Source organism: Lissotriton helveticus, chromosome 5_1 (genome assembly GCF_964261635.1).
Source record: "Lissotriton helveticus chromosome 5_1, aLisHel1.1, whole genome shotgun sequence".
NCBI lineage: Eukaryota > Metazoa > Chordata > Amphibia > Caudata > Salamandridae > Lissotriton > Lissotriton helveticus.
Window position 1 is genome coordinate 1,763,317,788 of NC_136065.1, and position 16,658 is coordinate 1,763,334,445.

Sequence of the window (16,658 nt, forward strand, 5' to 3'; positions counted from 1 at the left end):
ACCTAACCAGCATAAACACATCATGCAATCTCTCACTAGTCTAAACACATTAGACCCTACCTCCTAAGTATAACTCTCACTAGGGGCGTAAACCTCAGAGTGAAACATAACCCCACTAGCATAACCACGTGGAACGCAAAATAACCTCATATTCATAAACCACAGTTTAGAGGTATAAAACACAGGGTGCGTAAAACATACCAAATACATTACATTTCCTAGCACCACAATCACTTCAGCACATAAATCACATTAGGGCCTTGCGCCCAATACATCTACCAGCCCTCTGGCCAAGTGGCCATCTAAGCAGGGGGTCAAATGCCCTGTGCCCAGAATGTCAGGGCGCGCTGCTAAGGCAGCGCCAGTCAGGGGTGCGCCATCTGCGCAAACCTAAACGTTGCAGCCGCCCACTACTTGCTGGGCAGCTGAGAACACTCCCGGGAGGCCTAAACGCTGCAGCTGGCACTAAGTGCTGCGCAGCTGTGGAGGCCAGGGTAGGGGGAAAGAGTGCCTCTCACTCCTGGGTTCACAAGTACCGGTCCCCTGAAATAAATGCCTAAACGGTGCAGCTGCCCACTACTTGCTGGGCAGCTGGGGATCAGCAAAACTGCGGCCCTAGGAACAAAACTGCCACACGTGGGAGCCTTCTAGGCTCTGAGATTAACTGTCCCTGGGGAGCTCACTGGCTCCTTCAATACTGAGGCCCCTTGAAGGGAAAGAACTGGCCCTTGGGTAATAAGGCATGGGCCCCTCTGGGACCTCTAAACAACAATGTGCCCTTGTTGGAGCCCTCTAGGCTCTCGGAATGATGGGGCCACAACGTTGGAGCCACTTAGGATCTGTAAATCAGTATGCCCATCGTTGGAGCCTGCAGGCTCTAAAAACATCTAGCCCCCAGGGAGAGCACTGGCTCCTGAAACAAAACAGGCTCCCAAGCTGGAACCTCGGGGGCTCTGAAAAGCCACTGTGCAAAACGTTGGAGCGGCCCGCTGCCATCCGGGGCCGCTCGAAATGCCACCACTTATCCTGTGCCTTGGGACCCCCACTGGGGCCCTTTAAAAAAGACTCCTAGGGGAATGAGACTGCCAACCCCACTGTCCAGCCCACACTTTCCGGGCTCCGGCGCAGGGGGACTCTTCCTTGTGCCGGTACTCAGCCTCAGGCGGGGCTCCCTCCCGATCACTGGAGCCCTGCTCACCACGCTGCCTTCCTCTTGTGGCGCAGGCGGGGGAACTCGGCCCGGGGAGCCTCGATGGTGCAGCGGGCGGGGCTCTATTGCTCTGAAGAGCCTCGTGGCTGCACTTCTCCTGTGGGGCTCTCCCCCCATATGGGAGCCCCGCAGCACCGCTCATGCCGGCATCTTTACCCGGTCCTTCATCTCGGGACCGGGGCTCGTCACCGGCACTTGAGGAGGTGGGTTAGGCTCCCGAACTCCTGTCTCGCACAGCTTCCTGCCGCACTTCCCTTCCTGCTTCCGTCGAGAGACCCCGCCCACAACCAGGCGGGCCGTGTTCATGGCAGCAGCGAGCAACTCTACGAGGGGTAGGCTCCCTCTAAATAGGCGTCATCAGAGCGGGGTGGGCTCCCGTAAATTAAGAATAGGAATACGGGCAAAGTCGCGGGGTGGGCACCCGTGCAATTTAAATAAACATTGGCACGGCGGCCATAACGCAGGATGGGCACCGCACCTGCTAAAGATAAACAAAATAGGCGACCATGACGGGGGGAATCCCTAGACATTAGCCCAGAGCTGCAAAGGCACGAAATAGAAACGCTGTCTAAGCGCTAGGGCAAAGTCACCAGCCTTCTCCTTAGAAAGCACTCCCAGGGCGCTTAGGCTACAACTAGCCTGGGCAAAGGTAAAGAAAGGGTCCCAGAAGTCTGCAAGCAAGGAAACACAGGCAAAGGTTTCCAGGGAAAGTCCATCAGGGATCCAGGCAGGGCCCAGGGAGGCAAGCCTTTCCCTGGGCCCCAGCAGCAGTACGCACGCCCCTGGTAGATTCAAGTAGGAACAAGAACCTTTTTCATGGGGTCACAGCCCCTTTTTATACACATAAATCCATTGTTTTCAAAGGTGCAGGCAAGGGGCGAACCATATGCAACTAATTCTGGAGCACCTTGTTTTGCTGAACTCCTCTGCCTATTCACAGGGTTGGTCAGGGACATCAGACACACCACAGCATTGTGAAGGGAAGGTCCAGCCCTATTCAGGTCCCAGGTGCACTCCTCCATTCCATCAACATGCAGATCTCTCCATTCACCACCGGGGCAGACCCATCCTGACTCTTGGAGCCAGGCACACCAGCCAGCTCCAGCCAATCACAAGCAGACAGTCAATTCACATTCACTGCACAGACATGCCAACTTCTAGAAGTGGCACTTCCACACTAGAAACAATAAATCCGCACACATCATCGCGCAGCATTTAATCTCACGAGTTTGCACATACCAAACTCGACCCTGCATTCCCCACACATAAGGAACTACCATGGACACACCTATCCCCATGCATTCCTTTGGGAGGGCATGCCACTCTCACCACACATACACAGAGAGCGCACGCACTTTACACTGGACCACAGTGAAAAAGTGCGCAGAGGCCTAAAATCACCAACACCAGGTTACAGAAACACGCTAGGAACATGCAAAATGTTTCGGGGGGTAACCTGCCAAAAGGGCCAAATGGAACAGTCACTGTCTACATTATATGAAAGCTGACACTAAATGTTTCAGTATTGGTGGCCACTGCTTAAATTATGTAATTCTAATATATCTCATATCGCTTATAAATTCACTGCCGCAATGGCCTTTTGGAGCCTTTTGCCTCTGAGGACAGGATAAAAGACCATTGAAATCAAAAGTGGCTGCAATCGGGTTTTCAGCAAAGAGACATTTTTAGAGCCCATCTAAAATGGCTCAAGTTTTCAGTGCCTCTCAAGGTAAGAGAGAAGGAATTCACCAACTCGGCGCAGAGGAGGTCCAGCAGTCACATTTAGGCTTAATTAGCTAGACACTGATAAAAGTACTTTATCATCTGATCTCAAAGTACTTGCATGTCTATATCTTTTAAATAGTTGCCTTAGAAACCTCTGCCTTCTTTTGTACACAGCCAGACGGATCTTAAATAAAGACTTGAGATGGATACATCTCTCAACGAATAGCTAGAGGGAAGCTTGTCTAGCAGGACACACATGATCAGTCCGGTCTAGGCATCTGAGCGTTCCACCTGCTTCATTTTATAACCACTGTCATTTAGCCAAATGTTTCTTGTTCTGTTCTGGGCTTGGATAAAATTTGACTTATTTAAGCGAAATTTAAAAAAAAATCAAAAATGTTGTGATATGTAAAATTCAGGAAATTTTTAGAAATATTGCATTATGCAATTTTTCACGATTGTTCCCCACTCATGACTAATTTGCACAGTAAAGGTCTTGCTGAAAAAGTCTCACTCGGGCAGGTATCATTCAAGATATTTTTAAGTGACATATGCCTAGGCTGTGGGGTTTTAGGTTTAAACCTATTATAACTGATAAAACCCCACTGATAGAGACATAGCCCTCACCAGAGAAAACATATCAACACTGAAAAAACACCTGCACAACCACAAACTAAATGCCATTCAAAGAAAGGATAAAGAGAGTGAAAGAGTCATTTTTTTCTTCCTGAATGGGTCAATACAATGTAACTTTGTTATACAAGCTGGCAGTAAGAAAGACTGGGCTAAAATGATTCTGCTTGAGTTTTGATGTTTTTGGGATGCCACTAAAATATTATTTCTTCTTCCTTTTGCTTGTTTCAGTTTGTGTGGTCTTTGGTCTAAAGATGCAGTGCTTAGAAGCATGTTTTGTTGTTGAGCATTAGGAAATATCAAAATCATATTTCATATTTTGGCTGCGTTTGATTCTTTCACTGATAGGTAAAGTGGCTGGTTTCATGAGAATCTTTCCTAATATGTGTCATCACATTTACCCACAGAGAATGGGTAAAAACCCTTAATACATCAGCCCACAGTTTCTAGTGGGTCAGTATTGATAGTAGGTGAATTGCCAACACCTCAGGCTTTAAACATTCAATGCAAGGTATAGTGACAAGTACATGTATAAAGAGCGCTATCACCAAGCATCTGGGATAGTGATGAAAACATGACACCAGACTTTTGAAAAACATGGAAAGCAGTGTCACTTGGAATGCTCTGCAAAAAGGGTGCTTTCCAAGTTCAAATAAGATTGGAGTGATATTGTTTGTATTTGCAGTGATTCAACTATGTATATGAAAAAGTTGTGTGATGACCTTTTCAAAATTGATACCCGAGCTGAACTAATTCCCTGTAGGAGATCCTTGCCACTCGTTAGATGGTATGCTGAAAGCATCTTTACATGCTTCAGAGTTAATGAGGGATGCTGCTTACTTTTGAGACCATTGTGGAACACTGTTTTCTTATGCACATGAACTAAAACTCAAATATTGATCATTTCTTGCTTTGTGTGGCATCAAAGAAAGAGTCATCCCAACTGTATCCTTCAGTTTATGGTTCTCAGTTCAAGGGGCCATGAATGCCATATTATCAATGTGGCAACCGTTTACAGAATTTTTGCTGAGTGATGATGCCAAAGGCAAGAAATGTGAGGATCTTTGGTCGCATATTGATATTTTTAGATTTTTACAGGAAAACATAACTGCTGCAGTGGACATGATCAAAAAACTAGTGTCTGAAAAAACCCTTGTCTGCCAAGTGTTCAGCATAATTGGTGTATATGTGAAACATCTCCTAGAGAGTGGGCTGGGCGACACCTTTAGTGACTTTGGCACTGCAACATGTTCCATGTTAGAGTGCTTGATAAGCAAAGTAATGTTGAAGAGCAATTCAGGGAACGTTTATTTTACAATGTATGAGAAATGGCTTGCAACGATGTATTGAAATGTCCCTTCACCACCAATGGCATTTGAAGTCATTGAAATCTCACTGTGGTACTCCGTACATGTTCTAGATCCCTTCAGTAAAGGGGAATTTCCTCCATAGATTCAAAAGGGCTGCTTCATTTTTGACCGCTTCAATAACTCTGAGGGCATAAGCGCCAGCTCAATGTAAATGTTTCAGAACCTGCAATGAGAATCTCAATGTTCAAGTGCACCAGTATTGGTATGGAAAGCTATGTCAGTGGCCAGAGTTAACAAATTATGTACTGGCTGTTTTGGCATTGCCCTTCTGAAGTGCCAATGTTGAGAGGACCTTTTCACAGAAGTTTACATGGGAAGGAAAGAGCGAGCACACATGACCAAAGACTCACTGAAGAAGTATTGTATGGTGTACCACAATAAGTTTAATTTGCAAAAGTCTATTTGGACCTCATATACAATATACGTACATTGTCTATATACCATGTTCTATCAGTGCAGAAAGCAAGTAATAATAAAAGCAAAACGTTCCATAAACACCGGAAAAACACTTTTTTTGTTGTTTTTAGAGGCGCACAAATGTATAACCACTGATAACAACTGTTTTTTAAGGTAGCAAAATCACTGAAAAAACCCCACCAGAATTGACCAAAAATAGAAACTGAAAACAGGAAAGCCTACGATATGCCCTTGCATGTCAGTCAGTCAGTCAAGATTTGCTTTATTCGGTTAAAATTTAAAACCATCAAAGCGCAGTACAAAATTTCATGGGATAAAAGATACATTACATACAACTATAGAATGTAAATAACACATTACGAATAACATATGTTGTAATTAATGCAAAGACCATATAAATCGCATAACACCATCATGAGAAAATACTTGGAGTCCAAATAAATAATTAAAAACATTTATCACCCGTTGAGCATTCCTTGTAAATCACAACATTAATTTCCCTCTTCCAAAAAGTCACTATAAAGACAAAGGTGGGGAATAGATGCCACAGTTTCTACACCTTGTTTCTTCGTCTAATAGCCCCCGTGATGTAGCTAGCTACCCCAAAGCACACCAACAAGGACCCCAGGCATTGCAAGTATGCCAGGGCTGGCCTAACTTGCTCAAAATTACAGCCCTTTAACAGTGGCAATATAAATTTCTTATGTAATAAAATGTAGAAATCGCAGAAAAAGACCATGTGTAAAGTATTCTGCTCTGAAAAATTATCACAAGGGCAGGGCCCCAAAGCCCCCTCCTTGGAAAAACCTTTTGGGAAAGGTAATAGCCATGGGAGCATGTTATACTTGAATCTTGTCAATAAAAACAAATGATATGGCTTGTTTATATAGGTCAAGAATGGCTGGATTTCTCTTCCTGAACTCAGCATTACAAAACTCCTGACTGAGGGTTTGACCAGTTCCTCTTCTTCCCTCATTAACATTGCCCTGTTAAGAAACTGGGATTTCATGGCTTTAATAGCCACCTTACTTAGAGCCCTAGGATTTGAGAACAAATCGGGGCTGCCCAGAATATGAATTTGTGTTTTAATACATCGTATCCATGGAATGTCATGGGCTCTGTCTAGGGACATATCTTCTTGGATTATCAGTTGGTTTAGGTTAGGCGATTGCTGCGCCCAGATTCTTACCCAGCCTAATAATGGGGACACAGCAATTTGGTCTAAAATGTAGCCAACACCCACATCCTCGTGTATATTAAAAGTAGCTGCAGATACTGGGAGCGACAACAGCTTCCGTAAAAAGATGTTTTCTGCTACTTGAATTTCACTAGCATCTGTGTAGCCCCAGACCTCACTCTCATAAAACGCCATTGGGACACACTTAGCATTATATATTTTCATAAGGGCTGGGAGTGGCTTTGAGCCTATCCATTTTGCAAATCCTAACACCGCCCCAGTCGACCTAGATAGGCTATTCTTTTTAAGGGTACACTGCAGAGCCCATGATCTTCTGTCATCAAAATGTATCCCTAAATATGGGAAGGTTGGCACTTTAATGAGCTCTAGCCCCTTACAGAAAAATTTTGTCTTTTTTGCCCATCTCCCACCTATTGTCATAGAATGTGACTTCTTGAAGTTGGTTATTAAATCAAGAGAGTCCATAAAATCGATAAAACAATCTAAAAGCGATTGCAGCCCTCTTGCTGTTCTAGCCACTAAAACTGTGTCGTCTGCATACAGTAATGCTGGAATATTTTTTAAACCTACTCTTGGGATGTCTTTGCAAGATGATATTAGTGCCTCTCCCAAGTTATTTACATAAAATGTGAACAGTAAAGGAGCAAGGATACATCCTTGCCTTACTCCTCGCTTAACTGGCCATGCTTCAGTTAAGCACCCATTTTATTATAACGGACCGCTGCAGTGTTATTTTCATGAATATCAGCCAGGAATTATACTAGTGCAGGTTCCAGCCCAATACTGGAAAGAGAAGCCCATAGCTTTTGCCTGTTTACAAGGTCGAAGGCAGTGGACAAATCCATAAAGGCTAAATGGATGTCCCCCTGCTTTGCGACCGTGTATTTTCCTATGACCAGATGTAGTTTAAGGCATTGGTCTACTGTACTTTTCCCCTGTCTGAAACCATACTGCAGGTCCGAGATGATGGATTTTTGATCCAGCCAATCTGTAAGACGCGCTAGTACAGCTTTCCCCATTATCTTGGCAACAGAGTCCAAGAGTGAGATGGGCCCTTAACAGGCCGGATCTTCTCTTGAGCCCTTTTTGAATATTGGAACTATGACTGCTTTGCCCCAAGACGAAGGGAAACCAGCCTTAGTGGCAGCATTAAAAACAGAAGTTAAAATCTTTGCCCACACACTAGGATCGGCCCTATACAAATCTGCCGGGACCCCAGCCGGACCCGGTGCTTTCCCCTTAGCTGTGGACACAATTGCCTTCATAACTTCCTCTTCCAGGAAATTGATTTTTGGTACCTGGGTAAAATCCCCATGAGGAGTAGATGACAAGTGAGAGCTCCCGGAGTACAGGCCACTAAAGTGATCCACCATCTTTTCTGAAGAGATGAGGCAGTCCTTACTTGTATTATCTGCCTCATCAAAAACTGGGCTGCTGATCACTTTCTAAAAATGGGTACTACTTTTTAGGATACTTGCTTGACTCAGTTCGTCCCAAGCCATCTCCTTAAGCTCGATTTCCTCGATTTAATTGCATTTTTTAAGCCCTCCTAGCCTCAGTAATCCTAATAGTGTCCCTTACAGACTCTTCCAGCACCTCCAAAAGGGCGGTATGTGCAAGGATGCACGCTTGGTCACACCAATTTTATAATTTCTTTGGCCTTGGTTTGCCCCACCGAGTCAAGTTGGCCGCTATCTGGTTTGTGATGCGGTCAAAGGCACCTAAATTTCCCTTGGCTCAGAGCCCATGTTTGTACATAGGCTCAAATCCTCACAGTTGCTATTATACAAGTTACCAAGGAAATCGGCCGGAGAATTACCTCCCATCTCAGCCTTCGACCCTGGCAATCAGCAGCTATATTAGAATTTGAGATAAGGGTCAGAGATATCTCACATTTAAGGGCCTTAATTTTAATGTCCAACATAAGGGGATTATGGTCACTCATCCCGTTCTGAGTTACTCCAAAAGAACCAATGCGCCCCATCAAGGGACATGATACTAAGATGTAATCAATAATGCTATCATGTCCTTGGCCTATGTAAGTTGGGATCGGGTGTAAGATATCTGATTGTGCTGGGCAAAACAGGTAATGGGCGGCTAAAAGACTCTCTAGGTACGTCCCGCTCCTCGTATGCTCAAAATGGGTGAGCCCCTGTGGGGCGAATTCATACTCAATGCTTTGCAAACAGTTTAGGTGACAAACGCGAATAGTAAAATCTCCAAGAATTATAAAATGGTGAGGCGTGTCATTATTTGCTTCAAAATCATCTAAGAATGAAGACAATGCTTTTAAGTGATCTAGTCCATCTATCCTGATGAAGGAATTATAAAAATGTACCACAAGTAAAGCTGGGAGGTTATTTCCCACCATCTTAACAGCTAGAATGTTTGGGGAATTTGTCACGACCAACTCCAGCCTATACAATAGTTTGAGACTAAATAGTAACAAGAGACCCCCCCTCGGTCTCCCATTAATGATGGTTCAGCAAACTCACTAAAGGAGAAGTAACCATCCAAATGATAAGGGTCTCTGGCCTCCCATGTTTCCTTCAATGCAATAATATGGCATGTTGACAGAAAAGCCTCCCAGTTTATGTCCCCTCTTTTCGACCGCAACCCAGCGATGTTCCATGAAAGGATCTTTACTTTGTTGGGTGCGGGCTGCCCTGTTACATTCTTTCCCAAAGCCATTATACTAACCGGATTTGGTTGAACAAACTGGTGAGTGAGTTCTATTTCACGGTCAGCCATCATGGGCAGTGACCTTCCCTCTCTCATCTGCCTGGTAACTGGCTGAAGCATTGTGCACTCAGTCCTATCCTGCAGTCAGCCTTGTTCTTCTAAGCCAGACAGAACCTCATATCTGTTTGAGACTGGAGTCAATAGGTTAGATCCCCCTTGTAATCTCACTTGGGGTTTATAAAAATAGTCCAATGGGAGGACGGCGATACAAGTAGTAATAAAAGAGTAATCTTGCACTTCCAAGATCGTTTGGACAAAATCACACCTACTAAAATTAACAATAACACAGTCACCCCTTATCTTTTTAGACAAGTTGCCGAGCCATGCCACTCTACGCACCATCAATATGTTGTTTGAAAGAAAGGGTTTAAAGTCTTTGTGCCTGATAAGCCAATCCACCGTTTTATTTTTTAGCTGGGACCGTGTTTCAGTTTGATCTGGTCTCAGTGGGGGGACGCCAGCCAAGACTACCAGCAGGGGGCTCGCAGCTGGCGGTAGATCAATAACGTCTTTAGCTGGTTTCAGCCCACTGCTATGGGATTGACTGTCCTGCCCAAAAGCTTGCCCTATTTTAGGCGCATTTGCCATTCCAGGCGGGTTGTTCGAAACTTGCAGATGATCTACCCCTGGACAGTGTAGGTTGCATTGTTGGGCTGGATTTTGCTGCAATTGGCCAGCTAACCGCGTCTGACTGCCAAGGGTCGTACTGCCACCTGGCGCTACTGGTTTTGGGGCGACTTTCATAGCATTCAAATTGATTGGGGCCGTAGTGGATCCCTGCTTGTCTAGGGTCTCACCTGTCTCTAAATTCCCTATAGGAGTAGTGGGGGTGTTTCCTCCCCTAACATTTGGTTGATTTGTACTATTGCCTTCTTCAGTAGCTTTTACCAAACTGGTAATCCTGTCCTCCATAATCTCTAACTTAGACCAAAAGGGGGCCAGAGAAGACGATATCAATGACTCCATGCGCACCCAAAAAGCCTGAGTGCCCCCTGGGTCACATGGGTCTCTTACATCAGATGTTACGACATCGTCATGGTCTTCCCCAGTATCAGAAATAGATGTCGTTTTACCCTTAAGGGCCTTAATTTTCCCTTTGGTCTTATTTTGTGACCGTGTTGCTGGGCCACCCATTGTACGTTTTGCCAAGGGCTCAACCAACCCACCACTTGCTCCGATATATTCGCTGGCCGAGCTTTTCGGTTTGGTCGATCGGGTGTCACAAGTTTCCATTTTATTAGTAGTGGGGTGAGTTTTAACATTAGTTGGATTCTGATCGGGGCGGCAGGCCACAATATGTGGATTAGGGGGTACCACACTCCTATCTTGAGCAACCTCAGGCACAATACTAACCACATCAGTAATACTCCCGTGGGGTGATGGATTATGCCTAGTCCTCACTTGTATAATTGGACTTAGGGCTATATCCCCCGTGACTCCCTGTGAATGATCTAAAATATTTACAAGGATTAAAGGTTGGGCCACTATCTCAGGAGATTTAGCAAGTTGGATATTGCCCATAGAAGATCTTTTTTGGGCAGCATAAACTCCTAATGAAAGCCTTTTCTCCATTAGCGTTATTTCATGCTGGAGCATATTCCCAGCTCTAACTAGAAAAGCATCCATAGTACCAACAAAACTTCCCCCAGCCCCTGTATTTTGCCCCGCCCCATTTTGTTTAGAGGTCATAGCCCCCGATTTATATTACACTCCTTATGGGATTTTTAAGTAACCCGGTGTGGTAAAGGAAATTTTATCCAGCATTTTAAGGAACTATGCCTAACTAGGAAGCACTGGGAAGCACTTAAGAACCTTGAAAGAACAGTTAAACATGCCAGTCAAATCAGGCACAGGGTCAGACTGATTTGCATATGGCCATGTCTGAACTGGGGTGGCAGAGTGGGCTAAAGGACGGTGATGGATTAAACCCAGATCTGTTGACTGGGTGTGAGTGTTTGATTGGTTCAGATGCTCCGTCCATCACCACCCCCTTTAATACCGCTTTGTTTGCCATAAGTTGGCAGGGTATGCTCAGACATGAGTCCCTTGCTCACTTTGCCACTGGATTCCAGCAAGCCGAGCTGAAGATGGCTGAAATGCCAGAAACCGGTCCTCGGAAGCTTGTTTACGGTCCAGGGAAGGCATGGCTTGGCATTTCGGGCTGGACTGTTCCCATGAGGCACAGGGTCAGACTGATTTGCATATGGCCATGTCTGAACTGGTGTGGCAGAGTGGGCTAAAGAACGGTGATGGATTAAACCCAGATCTGTTGACTGGGTGTGAGTGTTTGATTGGTTCCGATGCTCCGTCCATCACCACCCCCTTTTGTACCACTTTGTTTGCCATAAGTTGGCAGGGTATGCTCAGACGTGAGTCCCTTGCTCACTTTGCCACTGGATTCAAGCAAGCCGGGCTGAAGACGGCTGAAATGCCAGAAACTGGTCCTCGGAAGCTTGTTTCCGGTCCAGGGTAGGCATGGCTTGGCAGTTCGGGCTGGACTGTACCCATGAGGCACAGGGTCAGACTGATTTGCATATGGCCATGTCTGAACTGGGGTGGCAGGGTGGGCTAAAGAACGGTGATGGATTAAACCTAGATCTGTTGACTGGGTGTGAGTGTTTGATTGGTTCAGATGCTCCGTCATTCACCACCCCCTTTTGTACCACCTATCAAGTTCAGGCAAGAGCCGAGCCGTGACCGGTACCCACGATGGAACTTTTTTATGATGCCCCCCTAGGCAGAATCTAGAACCCTCTGTATGTACTGCGGTGCCCAAGCAACCTTTGGCCGGTGACCGGTGAAGCTGCCCTATGCAGCTAAGAGGAGTTTGGCTTGGGTCCACCCCTCGGCCTTCACCTACCCAGCCGGATGTTGGACACTGTTTTTCCTTGTCTCCCCGTTGTATTTCTCACCCCCTCAACCCTATGTTTATGCTATCCTTTTGTAACTCATGTAACTATTCTCCAGCACATAGTTGGCCGTCACCTACACAGCTGGTCTTCTGAAATTCTTTTCCTCGTCTCCCTGTATGTGTCTCCTTCCCTCCCCCTCCTCCTCCCTCTTTTGATCCTTTGATTCAAACTGATGTAGCTATATAACCCGTAACTCGCTGATTCAACTGATGTAAATTACACAACTGTTTGTACCTACCACGGAGCCTGAGCAACCTTGGTGGATGCCTGGTGGAGCTGTCCTATGCAGCTATAGAGGAGTCTGGCCCCTTGGCCGTCACCTACCCAGACTGTTCGTGTCTCCTTCACTCCCCCTCCCTCTGTGATCCTTTGATTAAACCGGTTGTAACTATGTAACCTGTAACTCGCTGATTCAACTGATATAACTATGTCTCCTGTACCTTGCTGATCCTCATATTAAGCGCTCTGATACCTCTGGGTCTAGCCAGCGCTATATAAAACTTTGCAAATAAATAAAAAGAAATAGAAAATTGACCAATACGCTCCCAAGCCGGCTCGTTTAGCTGTCTACCCCTTCCTCTGTTTCCCAGCGCCTGAGACTCCCTGCCTTACACTTCAGTTGAAGCGTTTCATTCAACTCAAAGAATTTAACCGTCCGGGGATGGCTGCCTTGTCATAAATAAGTAGATGAACTTTCTTTCTTAAATTAAAAAAAAGTATGGGCACGTCGTGCCCCTCGGATCCACCCCACTTCGACCACTGAGTGAAGGCTAGTGAAATACAATGTGTAAAATTCGGATTTAGTATATTATTGCACTTCAAAGTGCATGAGCACTTTTGTATTTCCGAAATGGTATCTTGCACTGCTACATAGTAAATGGCAATGGGTTGAGGGGTGTGCCTGTTCCGTTGCCTATGTGCTGTTATTTAGTCGAACCTGTGTAACGCCTCTTGTAAACTCAAAGAGGGTTTAACGCGCCAACATGCGGTAGCTTCACTTCAGCTCCTGAAGACAGGCAGGCGTTCGGCGCGTGATCCCGGTTCCCAGCACAGGCGCGGATTCAGTGGTGGTTGAGGTGTTTAGTTCTTCGGCTCCCTCAGGCTTGCTCAGTGTCAGGCGCTGAAATTAACCGATGACCTCTACCAGTCTCTTTAGTTTCCCACAGCCCAAACCATGAATATTTTATGAATGCAATTTAGCAAAGCGATGGAGGTGCGCGCGCGTGTTGCTCGTCCAATTATCTGCCCAGGATGAGATGATAAAATCGCGATGTGGTAAAACTGCGTTTTTCACTGTTTTCCATTCAGAAGTGTGCGTGTCGTCATATGGTCGTGTACTCCCTAGGACCCCTCAACAGCTCAACACCCCCTGGTGCCTAGTAGCGCCCGTCCCGGTCTCCCCCTGCCCCAGGGACTTGGACAACCAGATTGGATGTTTGGTAAGATATTTGGATTAGGGGGGAGTGACCCCCCCCGCCGTATTTATTACTATTACAAACAATATTCAACATTTCAAATTACAGAAAACTTTTAAACGCAGAAAGTACAGTTTACATTGATAGACACATGTTGTTGCGAGGACTAACCTTAACACATTCTAATACAGAAGGCACTCCTACCGTAAATCTAACAATGCACAATATGACTTTCTGTGTGTCCCTTTTGAGCCTGACGGCAAAGTCAACGTCTGGCAGGCTTCTCGCCCCTCCCTCTTCTAGTCCCAGGGTACTGCCACTATTACTCCTGGAGCAAGATTGCGCAGGGGGTCCAGCTTATCGGACGGATCTTTTTCCCCCGGGCCCCCCCTACGCCCAGGTCTTGATCTCTATGACAGGGGGCCGCAGACTGCTGCACACGCGCGTACAGGGGTGACCCCAGGCCAACTGGGAAGGATGACTCCCCGGCCCCCATACCCCGACAGCCTACCTACCGGCTGTCATAACCCCCGGAGTTACATGGTACTGACCGCTAAGACCGCAGACTATGCTTACCATGTTGACCTTACCGCCACAGGCCAGCATAGTTGACCGACTATCTGGCCCCCCCTTCCGCCCTAGAAAAGGTCTGTTTCAAATCCCAGAGCCAGGCTATGATATCATCCATAAAAGCATGATTACCTTTATGTGAAAGGTGCACCCCATCCCGAAGAAAAAACTGCTCTCCTCTGAAGTACCTGTGTGATATCGTCCTTAACCTAGGGGTCCTGAACAATTTGTCAAATTTGTTGTTGAGCCGCTTTACCGCGTCGTTCAACGCCCTGACTGATTCACCCCCCCTCCACTGAAACCTCGGTATCATATGGGACCACGCTATTATGGACTGTGGACACTGCTTCGCCAGCCACCCTACCTCTTTGAGTAATTCTTCGATCAGGGTCCTCCTACCTAATTTCGCCAAATCATTACCCCCCAAGTGCAGGATCCAGATTGCAAAGTAAACACCCCTGGCTATCATGGTCTTCGAATTTGAAAGCATTAAGGCCACGAAAACCCCACTGATTCTTATGCAACCAAAGCTGAGACTTTTATACTCTTTAACACTTGAGCTATTGCACCTTACTTGTTTTAAAGAAGATACTGACTTTTTAAAATGTGTACGTTTTAAAATTGTGAGTTTTTATTAACTGTACAATAAAATAAACCTTAAACCTTAAACCATACGACAATCAGGTAGTTCGTTATGCAGAAATAATGCCATGCGTCATACACTAATCAGGTAGTTTGTTATGCAGAAATAATGCAATGCGTAGTACTCTAATCAGGTACTCCGTTATGCAGAAATGATGCAATGTGTAATAGGACAGTCAGGTACTCCGTTATTCAGAAATGGAATAATGCATAATACACTCAGGCACAGATCACTGTGCCTTAGGCGTTCTCTCCGCCACTCCTTCTGACTTGCAGTCAGCCTCTCAAAAGTTGCCCCCAACATGGATACGGTGTAAAGCAAAAAGTGCAGCTCTGTACTCCAGCCCCTGTACTGCCACTCCCTTGGCAATACGGGCCACAATACGAGCTGAAGTAGAGGCTAGAACTTCCGGAATGAGAGAGAGGCCGAGAGTGTCTCCCTCTGAGCCCACACCCAACCCCAGGAGTCGACACACGTTACCTGGGGGTTGTGAACTCACTCTACCTCCCCGTCCAGCGGCTGGGCCTCCAATGCAATCCTTGTGAATTGGCAACTGCGGCCTCGGGCCGGCGGCTCAGCTCCTCTGGGGCTGCCGGTCCGGGCCGCTTCCATTACGAAGATCTCAGGCTGCCACAGGGCACACACACACAGCGTCACTGAGACGTCCTTGAGCTTCGGATGCACGATCACCGGGCACTCCACACGAAGGTCTCAGGCTACACGAAGATCATGCACATAGCATTGCTGAGACTCACTTAAACTCTGGGTGCATTTTAACAAGGCAAATCCTCACGAAAGTCTCACGGTGCACAAAGCACATGCACACAGCGTCGATGAGACTCATTTGGATTCCGGTGCACACAATACCAAGGTAAATCCTCTCGAAGGTCTCACGGTGCACGAAGAACACGCACACAGTATCGATGAGACTCACTTGGATTCCGGTGCACACGATAACTGGACAATCCTCACAAAGGGGTTCAGGGTGCAAAAAGTACACGCACACCGCGTTTCTGATCCTTGCTTGGACTCCAGGTCCCCACGATCACAGGGCACATCTTACAAGGGTCTCAGGCTGCAAAACGCACATGCACACAGCATCGCTGAGACTCTCCTGGAAACTTTTGTGTTCCTGTGTTTCCACAAGGAGCCAGCTCACCTCTGACCCTTAGGGATAAGGTATTTCAGGACACAACACAACAAAGTCCTTTCAAGCAGGGGGACACAGCACACAGCAAAGTCCCTTTAGCCTTTCTATGGTTAAAGCAGCAAATTGCAGGCTAGCCCCAGAAAACACAGCAAGGGTCAGTCCTTTCCTTCAGTCTCTTCAGTTGTTTCTTCCTTGGCAAAGGTTCCTCTTGACCACTAGGTAACTCCAGTCCTTTTCAATATTGATCAATTTATTCTCCAAAGTTCAGGGGCTTCAGCTCTGATAGTTATACCCCTCGATGGCTTTGAAGTCTTTGTGTTTCGAGGGCACTGACCCCTGTTCAAACCAGTTCTGGGTGCATCCCTGCCAGTGACACCGTCTTCCGTTGATTAGTGTGAGTCTAGATTCTCAATCTCTCAGCAGGAGATGGGACAATTGTTTTAATCCAGCAACCCAGGCCTCTTCACCTCTAGGGGCTACTCCTCCCCGTACACTCCAGATGCAGGTCAGCCTGTTGCTGTCTCACCTCCTCCCCTGGGTCAAGACATTCCCCAGATCCTATCGCTTTCAAATCCAGACAGTCAATCCACAACCAGGCATGCTTAGAGCACAACAATCCAGCCACTTCTAAAAGAGTGGCTTATAAACACACAATGCAAAAACCGCCTTCATA

The 16,658-nt window shown here is 46.4% G+C and overlaps 1 protein-coding gene across 1 annotated transcript in view; it reads left to right on the plus strand.

Annotated features, from left to right (window-relative positions):
• The window catches only part of CRHR1 (corticotropin releasing hormone receptor 1), a 2,033,077-nt gene that overhangs the window by 1,372,976 nt on the left and 643,443 nt on the right, over nt 1–16,658 (plus strand). The window lies entirely within an intron of this gene.